This window comes from Pinus tabuliformis, chromosome 1_2, assembly GCF_031772625.1.
Source record: "Pinus tabuliformis cultivar Carrire ecotype Pingquan chromosome 1_2, CPIR1, whole genome shotgun sequence".
Taxonomy (NCBI): Eukaryota; Viridiplantae; Streptophyta; class Pinopsida; order Pinales; family Pinaceae; genus Pinus; species Pinus tabuliformis.
In genome coordinates this window covers 892,220,428-892,236,660 of record NC_142298.1, presented here as the reverse complement: position 1 = coordinate 892,236,660, position 16,233 = coordinate 892,220,428, and the positions used below count along the sequence as shown (strand labels likewise).

Here is a 16,233-nt window from a genome sequence, read left to right as displayed (position 1 = left end):
ACAATTTTTCAATACTTGTTATATAAAGGGAAATTGCTACAAGATTCTTTTCAACTGAAAGATTATGGCATGACAAGGAATTATAGCATAACATTAAATCTGATCTTGCGGGGTGGAGCTATAGTTTGCAGAAAATTTAATGGATTTGTCTCTTTAAAGGACGCAGTGAAAGGGAAGTCAACCATTCCTATGTATCAAATCCAAAATATGCCAGGACCCTATATTATCGAACAAACAAAACATGCACCAACCATGGAAGTTAATCACCTAGAGGTAAATTTGTTTCCTTTTTTTTTTGGATCTTCAATCCAAGGCGTTTATTTGTAGGTTTAATGGTTTTTGGCTGAGATACAAAAATGTACACCAATGGGTTTTTCCATTTTGAACACCCAATTGTGATATCTACTTATGCTCCAAAGGTTTCTTCACAGTTTAATTTGATACACTAAAAGATCTAGAGAAAGTCCTAAATGATGGACCATGGTTTTGGGATAGATATGGGCTCTTCATTACCCCATGGTTCCTACATCTTGATGCAACAAGAAACGATGGCACCAACAATGTTAGTTTGCATGAGACTACCAAACCTCCCTCTTTCTTTTTGACACCATTGGGTCCTAGAGGACATCAGAAAAAATATGGTAAAATTCCAAAAGATGGACTTTGGCAGAATAGAAAAATGTATTTTTACATTTGCCAAAATTTGTGTATAGATAGATCTCACTAAAGGTCTACTTGATTGTATCCAACTAAAACATAAAAATTTCAATAGACCGAGGTCTTACACTATTAGAACATGGTATTTAGATGTTGCATTTGTTTTCAATAGGACACTTGCAAAATACATGCCCAAAGGAGAAAAATATCCCATAAAATAAAAAGAGGTAAGCCCATAAGCCAAACGAATGGCAGATATTTGACCCTAGCCTTTTTGAAGAGGAAGAAGAAGAATAGTCTATGGAGAAATATTCAAATATGAGCAAACAAACATGACATTGTAGCCAAGCAGAGAGAGACTTTGTGCATCGGTAAAGAGTCATGACCCACATCCAAAAAGGAACACAATTAGTAGGGATCAAAGCATTCAAAGTAAAGATATGATATTTTTTCCAGTTTCAATTACTTTATCTCTTTATCTTTAAAAGTTGATATAAAAATAAAATATTTTATTTGTGATTGAGAGTGATATTTTTTGTTATTATTATTATTTTTTTAAATATTATATGTGGAAGGATTTATTTACTAGGTTGTATTATCATATAAAAAAATAAACCAAATAAGAAGTGAATTGAATAACAACAAGATTATTATATAATGAGTTTAATTAAAACCAATCAAATACATATATTTTATTATGGTTTATATCATTATAGTTTATATTTATTTATATATTTTATTTTATGCTTGATTATAGTTTACATATTTTTATATATTTTATTTTAAGTTTGATTATAATTTACATATTTTTTTATTTAGTGAAGTTCTATTTTAATTTTAAAAAAGACACATGTCAACTCCAGATTGACAAAAAAAATTACATATCTCCCTCATCCAAAACTATAATATGCAAATCAATAATTTCCAATGCATAAATTTGATAATAATAAAATTGTATTACCTTCTCCTTAACTTTATTAAAAATCTTACTAGAATATATTTCCTTAATCTTTAACTTAAAATAAAGCAGAGGAAAAAAGAACTATAAAACATTCTCAAATTTTTTGTAAAATACGCTCACATTCATGTCAATGTTTCGGTTAAAAAAAAAAAAATTATATAACCACGGTAAGAGAAAAACATAACATTGAAAACAGCATTTTGCGTAATGTAGAATTCAAAAACATAAAATATATAAACGAAATATAATACTAATTTTTCCTGAACCAAAATTTATAAATTAATTAAATAACACATAAAACATTAGAAAGATATTTATGTAAATCTGAATTCGGTCGTGGATTTAATTCCATAGAAATGTACACTTAAATAATAGCCAACTTAAAAATATAATTTGCTCTTTAAACATAAATGTTTAAAGAGTCAAATTATGGATGATGAATCAATGTTTTGCTGTTCCTCAGCCAACCAAGTTTTGGAAGGGAAAATATTAATAAATCTCTGAAAAATCTAACTTCTCTTGACATTTATTGTCCAGAATAAACCATTTATTGTCCAGAATAAACCATTTAAAATCTTGTGAAATTATATTTTCCTTGGGACAAGTTTAAACCCGACCATAAATGTTTTAAAATATTTTGAATTTATTTGTTTTGTTCCTCAACCAACCAAGTCTTGGAAGTGAAAATATTAATAAATCTCTCAAAATCTAAATTCTCTGACATTTATGGTCCTGGAATAAACCATTTAAAACCTCGTGAAATTATGTTTTTCTGGGACAAGTTTAAACCCGACCATAAATGATTTAAAATATTTTCTGAAAAGACTGGACAATATTCAGTTCTAATAGTTGCTGCCATATTTATTTTTGCTCATAGTTGAGATTGATTCAGAGATCTTAACCCGCGTCCCGAGTAGAGTGCGAATGTAAAACGGAACTTTAAGGCGATGCAGACACGCATAATATGTTCGCTATATGGCAATTTAAGAATGTAGTTGAGTGTAGGTGGTGTGGTGCAGTGGGAAGGTTCGTCGTTTTTCTCTTCATTAGGGTTTTAAGTTCTGTTGATTGTTTTTTTCACAGGGTTAGGGTTTTAAGTTCCGTTGATTGTTTTTTTCACAGGGTTTTAAGTTCAAGCTATGATATATTTGTCTGTAATGTGATTATCTATCTTAATTCTTTAGAATATCTATCTTAGTAACCGATTTAATACAATGATCTGCCTTTAAAAAACACACCATACGCGCATGAAGAGATGAGAAAGAATAATTTATAATCCATTAAGAAAAAAACCAGGAGACGAGAAAGAATAATTTATAATCAATTAAGAAAACAACAGGGTATTAGTTATTTCTACCCATGGATCCTGAATTTCTGATGTTGGGGTTCGCTGTTCACCCCCTTATTTTTTCGGATTAGAATCATACGGGACATGATTACATCTTCTTTATTACAATACAATAGATTTTAGATGAGATGGTCTGGAAATTTCCATAGAGAATGATTAAGCTCCAAATCGAACCCATCGTGCAACGCTGGGAATTCCACCGTTGACAACAAACAGCATGTAGTATCCAGGCGGTGCAACCACGCCACTTGGAGGGGCTTTTACGGATAACGAGTAAACGGGGAGGTTACGAAGGGAAACGGGTGTGGAAGCCATGAGAGTGAGTAACCTCTGGTTCATGGAATTACTGTGTGTAGTGAATGACGGCGCATAGATGTTCACTGCCACAACACTGCCGGGGGTCAGCTTAGCAGGCACGGAGAAAATTACTTTGAAGGCGGCGCCATAGCTGATTGAAGTGGAGGAAACCAGAGTTATCCGGGGGCGGAGAAAGGTGTAATCTGAGTGCAGGTAGTAGGGGCTGTAGCTTTCCAGCCGGAGTTCTGTTGGGTAGGTGGTTCCTGAGAAAACGTAGCCGAAATGGGGGTTGGAGCCGCCCACCAGAACCATACCGTCCGGCAATATGCTTGCAGAGGAGTGGTACATTCGGGCAATGCTGGTAGGAGCGAGGACGAAGAAACGGGCATCGAGAGGGGCTTTGGGTCTGTAGAGCAAAGGAGACAAGGTGGGAGTGGTGGCCATGTCCCACCCGGCAACGCCTTTCTGGGCACCGTTGATGATGATGATTTCTCCGTTGGGAAGAAGGAGCATGTCGCCCATGGTCCTCGGCCCAGGCATTTCCTCCAGTCTCCACACAGGATTGGGGTCCGTTATCACCATTCTCCCGCAGCTGCGTAGGGCGTCGGAATAGTTACGGGCTACTGCGCTCGCGAAACCGTAGTCCGGTGAGCCGCCACAAATGAGAACTTCGACTTTCTTGAATCCGTCGGCGGCGTAGAGGGGAAGCATGACGGACGACCCCGTGGAAGGGTAGTTTCTAGGACCGGCCCCCGGCATCGTAGGATAAGTCTTCACCACAACATTGTTCTTGTAGTCCAGGAGAATGGAGTCCCTGTTGGCGAAGATGAACAGGTTCCCATCCGTACAAAGGTGCAGAAATGGGTACAGATTGTTCTCGGGCTGCGCGCTGGTTCGGGTATTTGACAAGAAAGGCAGGCTGTAGCTTCCCTCCCCGGGGCGTTTGGGAACAAATTCGTAGTTGAAAACGTCGATTCCCCCCACCACGATGATGCGATTATCGGGGAGGATCTGATTGGAGGCGTACCATCGGTAGTCCGCAAGTTGGGCACCCTGAGATTCATCCCAGTCGCAGCCGCCATTGGAGCAGGGTACGAAGTAGCGTATCGCTTTGCCTCCGTCCCTCCAACCTCCGACTTGCACGAGCGTTCCGTTGGCGGTGAAAGCACCGGATGAGCACCACGGATCGGTGAAGACCATAAGAGGCCTGATTCCATTGGTTGCCACGTTGTATTCGAAGGAATGAGCCGAACAATCATGGGTCAGAGCTTGATCCTGCGGATCATCGCGGCATCGACCCTTGTCAAGTTTGAGCTGAGAAGGACCAAAGTCTGTTCGATCGAACATGACGACAGTGTTACGATAAGTAACAGTCATGTGCATGGCAGATACTCCACCGTTCTCTATCAAAAGCTTCCATCTCCCTGGCTTCACTGACTGCGCCTCTGCGCGAAAAGAAAATATGCCTATAATCCACAGTTCAATTAGGATAAACTTCCAAAAACCGTGCTGGCTATTCTGTGACAGTTCCATCATAACTGGGTTAGCTAAGCACGCTTTCCCTGTTATCACAGAAGAATACCATCCATACGATCGATAGGCAGGGGTTGACATGGCAGGATCCTAAATCAGTTGACATATATAGAGTGCTGCACATACAAGTATTTGTACATGGCGCATGTCGCCTACATCATTGAGAAATTTCATGTGCACACGGTATTAGAAAGATTTAGTAATAATTAATCATAGTTGTTAATAGCAGGTGTCGAAAGTGCAAATTGGTAAAAACCGACACTTTCTCCTTGGAAGATCACTGTTTCCCCATAAGAATAGTAGCGGATGTACTCAATGTTTGTCCTTTAAACTGAAAAGTTTTTCTTCAATTTAGTTATATTTAACGGTAGTTATGGTGGGATTTAAATCCTTATTGTATTCTCCCAATATTTTTATCTAATAGTCAAAATAAAGAATATAGATTTGTGTAGAAAGTTATATTTAATTTTAATTAGTAAAATAAGTTATGGATTTTAGAGATGTGGTATTGAAGTTATAATTTAATTAAGTTTTATAATTTTTTTTATAGTTAAATATTTTAATGGTTATTATGGTTTTTTGCTCATCAAAATTTATTATTTATTTAATTTATATTATTGATATTCATAATATATTACTAATTTTAGATTTCTTAAATTAAATAACATTGTAATTATAAATATAACTAAAATTAATCTAAATATTAAAATTGTGATTCTATTCTTTAATTTTTTCATTTTAAATATTTAAATATTATAATATTAATAAGCCACAAAGGAGAGCATTTAAGAGGGGGTGTTCCCTTACCTTGATATGATGCAACATACTAAAGAGGGTTGTAGTTCCTACTATACTTGGTGCATCCTATGTACTCCCATCATTTCCTCAATCATGATACAAAGTCTGCACAAGGTTAAAAGTTATTTGAATATTGTTGGGAGCATAAGGAGATATAGGAGGAACAAATTCGCAGAGTTGTAGCAACAAATTGACAATATATACTACAAGGTTGCTATTTTAACTAAGAGATAAATTGACAATATATACTACAATGTGACCATTCTAGCCAAGAGATCAATAAACATCTCTTTATCCTCAGATGAGGGTAGTGATCAACCAGTGCATAGGCTTAAGGATTTTGTCAAATAAAGATGAACCACTGATTTTTTTTTGTTGTAGCACTACTAGTCTTATTTTTTCTTCTCGTGTTAATGTATGTCAAGGTCTTAGAGAGCCAACATATTTTTATAAGTTTCTCTTTAGAGTATACAATCACTATTTATTTATTTTTCCTTGTAGCAATATTAGTCTTATTTTTTCTTCTCATGTTAATGTATGTCAAGGTCTGAGAGAACCAACATATTTTTATAAGTTTCTCTTTAGAGTATACTCGAGTTAGACCAGATCTTAGCAACCTCAAGACTCTAAATTTACATTCATCTAGTTTCCCTTGGGCTAAACCAATATTAGAAAAGAAAAATTTTGGTATGTGTATTCTCATTTAAATTATTGCAAAGTGCCTAAGTTTAAATAAATAAATAAATAAAAATGTCAAACATTCATTAAATCAATATGATAGAAATATTTTCAAAAAAATCACTACGAACCAGCAAGTGTGATTCATCCTTAGGACAAGTCGAATAATTAGATCACTGACAATGAACCACACTTGCTGGTTCAAAATGTGTCGACGAAGTTCTTCTGATGTGATTTTTCCGAAAATATTTCTATCATACAGATTATGGATCACAGAAGCTTAAATTTGGAATTCATTAAATCATTTGTAAAAATTGAACTAGGACTTGAGGATTTCATTCCTTTCTCTCAACCACTCTAGATAACCCCAATTAATTGAAAAACATCATAATTATTCTCCTACTCAAATTTATTAATTTTAATAAATAACATAATAATATTTATTTAAATAAATAACAATTAAACTCATAAAAAGTATATTATTGTAATTGTTTTACATAAATTAGTAAAAACTGTAATTTTCCTTAATATAATTTTCCTCTACATAAATTTGAATTTCTCGTATGCTTTGAATTTGAACATAAATTTTGAATAGAAAGTAATACTAATTCTTCAAAATAAAAGACACTAAAAAACACCGTAATGAAAAAAATTCTCACAAACATGGATTGATTACAGATCATCCTTACAAAACTTGCCAAACATATGATTTAATCCAATATTTATTGTAATGGGATAAATACACCATATAACTATACCAATTAATCACAAGTAGAATATAATTGGAATGATAATGACTCCTATGTGATTGGAACTCACATGTATATGGAACAACATTATATTTCTTCAATTAACTTTAACTAACAAAAGATAAACTAATAACTAATAATCAAATAACTCACTTAATAATATTGAGCACATGTAAATACTAGCATAGTTCCATATTAAGTACCAATTTAAAATGAGCCTAGAGGCTAGAGGGATCACATTTCTTCACGTCTAAACTTTTTTAGATTGCAAAATAATGTCTTATTTTTTATTGTTTAAATTGTATTTTTGAATGCTAAATAGAATATATATAAGAACAAATAAATTTTTTAACCATAAGTTAATATCCCCATAAATTAGTTAAGTTAGATCTTCAAATAGTTTATTTAAATTTCTTGTTGAAATATTTTAAAAAAGTATAAGATTTCAACATTTGATTTACACATTTTTTTTTAATTACTTTATAGCATATTCATTTTTTTTAATTAATTATAGTTGACATTATTTTTCTAAAACATAATTTTTTATTTTTATTTTAATAGGGCACTTACTAACTGACTAAAGTACTAACCATTCCATAGAGACAGTTTGATCGAGTTATACTTCCACTTGATCTTTCAACCATCCATATTGAGTTATACTTCTACTTTCCTTCCTCTTAAAAATATAGTTGCTTTAGAGTATCAATCTATTGTTTCTAATGACTAAACTTGAGGCACTTCCCTCTACAGTGATACATAAGTCATTGTTGATACATGGCCTACCGTGATACATAGGTCATTGTTGATACATGACCTAGTGTTATACTAGCTAATTATCTAGCTAATTATCTGAAAATATGATCTAGATACAAAATATTCTCCAAACAATTATTAACCGAGAATAAATGTTTCTAACCAAAAAAATTATACCTACGCTAATTTAATCTACTGTTACAATATATTAATTTCACATATTTCTAAGCTCTAATTAAAATAAAACACACTAAAAAATACCCTAATGCAACCAAACATGGAATACACTAAAATATTACCAAACTCTCTTAATAATAAGACTTAGTGACTAACACATATCAATTACATTTAGAAAACCCATGGAATACTCTAAAAAAAACCACTGTCATAAAATATGTCATCGGCGAAAAGATGAAAAAAACATTAAATAAAATTTCGGAATCGTTATTAACGTGTTGATGGCTCTTCCCATGGATTTCATGGGCCGGAAAAGCCTAGTAAACCTCATTGTAAGAATCTGGATTGCTTTCTTAGCTTATCTTACAGGTTATGTAGTTGGCATGCAATTGCATTTTGTCCAATCAGGGCCGGAAAAACCTAATAAGCTCACTGTAAGAATCTGGATTGCTTTCTTAGCTTATCTTACAGGTTATGTACTTGGTATGCAATTGCATTTTGTCCAATCAGGGCCGGAAAAACCTAATAAAGCTCATTGCAGGAATCTGGATTGCTTTCTTAGCTTATCTTACAGGTTATGTAGTTGGCATGCAATTGCATTTTGTCCAATCAATCGTGCGGTTCCATAGCTAACGTTTAACTTTATCCGGCTGCATACGAAATTATCAGGTTCTTTTTAAAAAGCGAACAATCACACATATACTCATCTAAATACCAGTGCACGAAGCCAACTTTTCCAGCAAGTATCATAATTAAGTACATAGACATGATACTTGTTTTTCAAACCCGAAACTTTTGGGAACATTATTACATGATGAGGAAATATTTGGAAGCATGCAATTCATTCCAATAAATCCAGTACTCCGCACCAGACTATTGTATAGTCCGGACCGAGGCATTGAATTTCAAAATGAATGCTATATATTTCCAGAGATCACCATCATACAGCGATACTAGTCAGAGATTACCTGTACAATGATTCTTCGTTACACGGTTGCTTTCCCACAAAAAGCTCATTCCAATTTTTTTAAAGGTAAAGTGGCTCAACGTTTCTTTTAAGGAAGTGGAGATAATTATCTATGTGGTTCCACCATCACTCTTCCTTTTGACGGGCAAAGAAGATCTCAAAGGTGATGTCATGGTACGGAGAAATTTGGAATGAGAAATGTATATCAAATGGTGTGAGAGTTTCATTGTTTTTTGTTTGTGAAGTTTTTTATAATTTTTTAAGTTGTACTTGTGGTTTGACGAGTTTCGACTTATTGGTATCTAATCTCTGTCAATGTTATGTTATTTACTGTCAAAGTTACTTAGGAAGGGTATTTATGGATATCTAAGTCAAAGTCATTCAAAGTTATTTAGTGATGGCACTGGTTTAGGGGGATTTTTTAGCATGTCTTCTCCTTTAGCAGAAGACACAATTACTCTTGTAAAATTTGATTATAGTTGCCTTACTAAAAAAGCACATCCTCACCAGTTGTAAAGTTTGATTTTCGATCACCTTCAAAAAAAAAACATCCTCTCAACCAATTGTGACATAAAGCTTAACCTATCAAAATTTCACCTGAATAATGAACAAATTTCGCTGATCTATCAACTATTCTGATACAATACAGGAAGATATATTCTGTGTATATATGCATGGGCCTGCAGTTTAAGGGTCCCTCCTTACCGACATATATGACCTATTTACATATGATTCCATCAACCAGTTTTCTGTCATATGTGATGTCGTTCCTCGTTTATAAAATATTCTTTTTTCTGAACGTGCATGGCATTTAATAAGAAAAAGACCACTGAGTCCATTCTCATCAGTGCATTTAGATTAGTTGTCTCTATCACCACGTTCACCTGAGTGACCACGGTTTTGACATCTTAACAGCCAGATGTACCTTTTTCACTGTAATTTCGACATCTCTCCCACCGTGAAGATTGTGCAGGAGTTGGACCATTGCATATGTTTATCTATCTATAACTCATCCTAAGCTTCATTACTTCGTTTAAACTTATTTATGGACTTATTACTTTGTTAAGATATTTTGATTGATTCGTTATTATCATTATCAGGCCATGCTTGGGCAAATCTGGGTAGAACGGTTCAAAAGCAAGATGATTAAGAACACGCATTTAATAATTTTTGGTCGGTTACCTTACCGATAAATTATGAGTGACCCCATGTACTATTTCCTTTAATAAATACACAGCTTGCAATCTGATATTGGGAGGTTGAGAGTCACATTTGTACTATGTCTTCTTTAATGGATGAAGAGCTAATAGCCTCATATAAAGAGATTGAGAAAGCCATTTTGGCGATCTGATATTGGGAGGTTGAGAGTCAGTGATATTGGGAGGTTGAGAGTCACATTTGTACTATGTCTTCTTTAATGGATGAAGAGCTAATAGCCTCATATAAAGAGATTGAGAAAGCCATTTTGGCGTTGAAATATAATTTTAACCTCTTTTAAATATTTTAAAATCAATCTATAAAAATTATGTTTTATATAATATAGTAGGATAAATATAAAAATTAAAATAATAATTTTTAAATATTTAAATAAAAAATATTAATTAAAATTAAAAGTTGTTAATATAAATAAAATTTCAATTATAAATATTTTTAAAAAATAATACCCACTTCAATAACCATTATGATAACCATTATGAGCATTTCATAAAATCATCAGGATACTTATCATAGCTTTTCTAAATAATTTATGGTGGTTTTTTTCCTATAATTTTTTTACTAGTCATTTTTTTGACATTCACATTATTTAGGTTGGTTATAACTTTTTTTGACATTTACATTATTTATGTTTGTTATAACTTTTTAATTGTAATTTTTTTATTAATTTTATTTTTTTATATGAGGCAACATTTATAATTGAGTTGCATTTTTTAAAATAAATGATGCTTTAATAGATCATTTTACTTTACAGTTTGTAAAATAAAGTTTTGTAATTAATTTTACTTTTATATTATATGGATGGAAAGAATCTGCCATCTCTGTGATAATAGGACCATTGAGGATGAAAACCACATTAGATCCTAGTTTCATAATTTTTGTCGCAACATTGACCTTCCTAGCCTTTTACGATGTCAAAATTATAGTGAGTTTGGGAGGCTTCTCTCCAAGATTTTTGAGCATAGAAATAAAATCTTAAATCAAACTAAATAATTTGTTTCTTTAGATCTGATAAACCAAAGATTGACCTCAGTAGACGTTAATCATCATCATCATCATCATCACAATTGTTTTTTATATAGTATCTCAGATGTTTTTAGTTAAAAAACCGTTTGATGTTATACCAGAATTTTAATATACATTTAAATATTCATTGCGATCCTTAACGCTAATGATTTGAGAGTAATATATAAGAAAGGTGACTAGCAACACATATGGAATGATTTTATTAAATATAAAAAGAAAACTAAATAATAAATGTATTAATGTAATTAATTGAAAAAAAAAATTAGAATTAAATTTTACTTTAAATTTTTATATAATATAAAAAATAATTTAACATATAAAAAATGTGATAAGAAACCTATATGAAATGGTTCTATTAAATATGATATTTAAATAATAAATATATTTGTGTAATTAGCTAAAATCTAATTTAGAACCATATTCTACTTAAAAAATGATTTTTTTAATATTATAAGAAATAATTTAATACATAAAAAAGGAAAACAACATATATTGAACGTATTAAATATATAAAACAACAAAACAATAAATTGATTTTTGTAATCAATTCAAATGTGATTTAGAATCAAATTCTACTTAATTTTTTTTATATAATATAAGAAGATAGTATATATATATATATATATATATATATATATATAAACAATAAACTAGATAGTATATATATATATATAAACAATAAACTCACTCATAGAATTAGTTTAAAGGTAATTGAAAATGAGATTTAAAAAGTGATTGAATATTAAATTTGAATTTAAAATATTTATATAATATAATAGATAATTTATAATTTAATATATATAAATTAATTTATTTTCTATGTATCCAATTTTATATTGAAGTGATGTTCTAAAAATGATGTGCACTAACCATATTATATTTATTTATTTTTTATATTTGTCATAATAATGTTATATGTATTTATTTTTATATGTGTTATAAAGTTAAATTAATTATAGTGCTAATTTTTTTAAAAGTTATAAATTTTCACAAATTTTTATTTTATATATATTTTTTTATATTTGAAATCTAAGATTGACATAGAATTTTATTATTTTGAAATTAGATAAAATAAATTTTATATTGTTGAAAATCTATTTTCATATTTAATTTTTTTTAATTTTTAGTTATATTTAATGTATATTTTCTAAGGTCTTAAAATGAAATACACATTATCTATAGATATTATTATCTTCATAATGTTAATTCCTTGTAATAATATAAATCTAAAATTGACATATTAAAAACTGAATTTTATCATTTTGAAATTAGATAAAATAAATTTTATATTGTTGATAATCTATTTTCATATTTAATTTTTTAATTTTTAATCATATTTAATGTATATTTTGTAAGGTCTTCAAATGAGATACACATTATCTATAGATATTATTATCTTCATAATGCTAATTCCTTGTAATAATATAAATTTATTTTAATTTTTATATAAATTGTTTTCTATGGATTGGCCCACAAGACTTAATATTTCTATGATCATTAATATTATTAAATGTTATTTTTTTAAAGGCTTATTTTAAGTATAATTCAATAATATTTTTTTTTATAAATTTTATTATAATTATGAAAAAAATATTTCAATACCATAAAATGTATCATTTAATACATAAAAATTATATATAGAATTTCTATAATTAGAGTTGTCAATCAATATACTTATGATATTCTTTTTATTAATTAATTTTTCTTTTCTTTATTTCGAAATAATATAAAAATATTAGCAATATTTCTAAATTTATCTTACATAAATGAATCAAGTAAAAGCCTTACCAACCATAAAAGGTACTTTTATAACAATGTTTGACTAAATATCACTCTTACATTATTTAGCATCTTTTCAAAGTTTTATGATAGATCTCATATCATTAACACTATCCAATGCAACAAGCATGGTGACATGTTACAAGTATGTTTCATTCCCCTTCATAATTAAAAATATGTTTTCTTTTAAATCATGTACATTAACCATTTATCTAGTATCTTAAATATCCTTAATGGTTTCTTAAGCTTTAAGTATCCTTAATGGTTTCCTAAGCTTTAGGGAATTTACATAAAGGTGATGGTTGAAAATGTGGCAATTGGGTTCTTAGGAATTCACTCACACAAATAGTATCTTAAATATCCTTAATGGTTTCCTAAGCTTTAGGGAATTTACATAAAGGTGATGGTTGAAAATGTGGTAATTAGGTTCTTAGGAATTCACTTACACAAATACATGTTCTTGTTGCAAAAAAAAGTTTATGCATTTGTGACATTTTATCATTCACATACCATGAAGGTTTCTAAATCTGCATAATGTAGGCATTCTTAAAGAAAGTGTGCAACTTTTAGAATGCATCACAATCTAGGACTGTGCATAGTTTACTATTAAGAAATTATTATAAACCATGTAGTTGACCCATTTCACCAGTAAACCATGCCATGCATTATAGGTGTTATTGATCAAATGTAGGAGCTCTTGGAAAATCATTGTTATATTATATTGACATGATCATCAACTAGTGTTAGGTAATTATTTTGATTGAATTTTATTATTTCTATTTCATACTTTATTTAAAAATGATATAAAATTAATTTATTAATTTTATCTTATTAAATTGGAACATACTTAATTAACATGGAGTCGAAAGAAAACTCAAGTCCAACATCTCCACATAAAGACACACCAAACCCCAACCCAAAATTGCTAAACATAAACATTAAAGTTGATGAAGGTTTGACATAACTTAAGAAATAGAAAAATTCCCTCATGGTTGTCACTGACCACGCCACTAGAAAGCATTGTTTCTTATATTTCAAATGTGGGGGCCAATTTAGAGATATCAACATTTCAAAATAAGAGTTGAAGTTATTCTTTATTGATCCAATAATTGGATTACATCCATCAATCACAAAGAGGCACATTTCTATATATTGTATCTTCTCCCAACCATTTTTAGATAGTTTGATGGATAGGTGATTTGTAATATTTGAAAAAGTTTCTACAGTAATAGGGAGGTGCCTCTGTATTTCATTATAAAATTATGGGAAAACTTTCTTGTCGACCACCATCTCAACTACTTTGACATTGGAGAATTCTAGGCCCCGCGTCATAGATCCGCATAGGACAGAGAAAATTCTTCGCGTCACTCAATGCTACATTTCCATATTACTATGTATAGGCTTAATTTCCCTACCCAAAATCCTCCCATGGTAGAAAACATTAGCTAGAGCTAGGAATCCATATCCACTTTGATCTATGGCATGACATAACATAGTGCATTCATATCATTTTCCTGCAAAGAGGGAGCTTTACGCGATGTTAGGGAAGGGGTTGGGTCTTTTGATCTTGTAGTTCTAGCAAGGATAGAGCACATTGATATAATAGGTGTTTCCATCATAATACATGTGACTGCCATATATGGTAACGTTATGACAAGACTTATGGGCTAATGGAGTCCACTAGACATGAAATTTTAACAAAAGGTCCAGTGGGATCCATTAGCTCAATGTCATCCTAAAACATGATTAGTAGTATCCATTAGGCCATAAGTCTAGCGTTATGTGCCTTGATCATCATCCTATAGCAAGTTGACTTGCAGCTTGAGAATATGTGAGGGTCACTGTTATAAACATTTTTGGGCACTGCAACCCCAATCATAAATGTCCATAAACCAAGGGATCCTAAGTCCCTAAAAGTGTTGTTCCAACCCCTAAAAGAACAAGGTCAACTGATTACAACATCTCCCAGAAGTTCTCCATGAAAAACTACTCAGAACTGGTCAAAACTGGACCATCTCACCTGCTTCATGTCAAAGTGCACTGCATCCCACCTAAATGCACACGGAAGGTGCGATGCATACTGAAAAGCCCTTCTATGGGGTGCGATGGGCGAGAGTGGACAAATGGAAGGGTCAATCGGCAAGGTGGAGGACAATGGAATCTTCCAGAAACTTCTCTTGTGACACTTGCCTCTCTGCATTCGCTCAGGGATGAGTAAGAGATCATCAATCTCCAAGTGGAATCAAGAACTATCAGAGAGAGGACACTAATCAAATCTCAAAAGCTGACTCACCCCCCTTGCAAACATCTATATATGGATCCCTCATTCCAGAGATCCAGAGGCTGGAATTTTGTATCTTGTAAGGAAGTGCTGCTGGTTTCTTTGTGTAACATCATAGTGTTGGGTGATCTAAGCTTTTCATGAGGTGAAGAAGGGATTTCTTGCTGAGAGGATGCCACTGGGTCAGAAAAATTGGTTGTAATCCTCTTTGCTATTCTTGATTATTAATAAAGCTATTCAAGTTTTCCTCTACATTCTCGTATGATTGATGATATATGCATTTGTGTGGTCAATATATATCTGGTCCTATATTGTTTATGATAGCAGATCTATGTTCTTGGATAGTGTTATGCTGCTTTGATTCTACAAGTTCTCTTTGAAGCTGGGTAGACGAGGAAGCGAGTGACAAAGATCTATCAGAAGGGAGAGGAATCAAACAAGGAGCCAAGCGCAAGATAGAGGTTGGTCTCCTTCGTTCCCCTCTTATCTACTTCTCATAAAGGAAAACGAAAGTGGTTTTAGTTTGTTTGTTTCTAAGGTAGCTACCAGCCTTAGTGGGACTAGCAGCTCTGCATAGACACTAGATTTCCCGATAACAGTCACATGAATGAGGATGGGAAGGCTCAATCTATCCATGTGACCTACAATATATGTATCTATGTATGTATAGTTTAATTGGCTTCTTTCTTCTATATCTAATTATATGATGTTTTCAGTTGCCATGCTTGACTAATAGATCCTCGACACATATAGATGCATTATGATGGGCGTCCTAAATAGGTATAAAGCAAGGCCCCTCTCAACATCCTTTAACATACATTTACCTCTCTCTTTGCATTTGATAACACCTTTTTTGCCTATAATGTGTTTATTAGGGAGATTAAGGAATATTTATCATATCTTGTGACCTAACATGATTAATTTGCAGGAAAAATAATATTTATTGTGCAAAAGTATATTGGGTACCAAATGAAGGGAATGTAGGAGGCTTGTTCCCTACATTAACTCACCAAC

At 31.7% G+C, this 16,233-nt stretch overlaps 1 pseudogene; it reads right to left on the bottom strand.

Moving 5' to 3' along the window:
- Positions 1 to 2,874: 2,874 nt before the first annotated feature.
- Positions 2,875 to 4,909, bottom strand: LOC149208819 (aldehyde oxidase GLOX pseudogene; annotated as a pseudogene).
- Positions 4,910 to 16,233: the final 11,324 nt, after the last annotated feature.